This window comes from Mizuhopecten yessoensis, unplaced genomic scaffold (assembly GCF_002113885.1).
Source record: "Mizuhopecten yessoensis strain PY_sf001 unplaced genomic scaffold, ASM211388v2 scaffold10609, whole genome shotgun sequence".
Classification (NCBI taxonomy): domain Eukaryota; kingdom Metazoa; phylum Mollusca; class Bivalvia; order Pectinida; family Pectinidae; genus Mizuhopecten; species Mizuhopecten yessoensis.
In genome coordinates this window covers 44,733-44,994 of record NW_018408632.1, presented here as the reverse complement: position 1 = coordinate 44,994, position 262 = coordinate 44,733, and positions in this window count along the sequence as shown.

The window sequence follows — 262 nt, the reverse complement described above, 5'->3', positions numbered from 1 at the left end:
TTGCAAAATGATTTAAAAATATAAGTGCAATACAAATGAAAGCAGCACCTCACACATACTAGAATAACAGCATGTATATCGTTTCTTGACAATAACTTTACACATATATCACAAATATTTGTTTAGTCATGTTTAAAGCAGTATAATTAAATGCACTGTTTTGCACTTTCAATATTCATGACTTCACAATTACTAGAAAAACATTTGAGGTCAAAAAGTCTTCAAAACTATCGAAAATGTGCAAAGACTGACAAAACTGGTA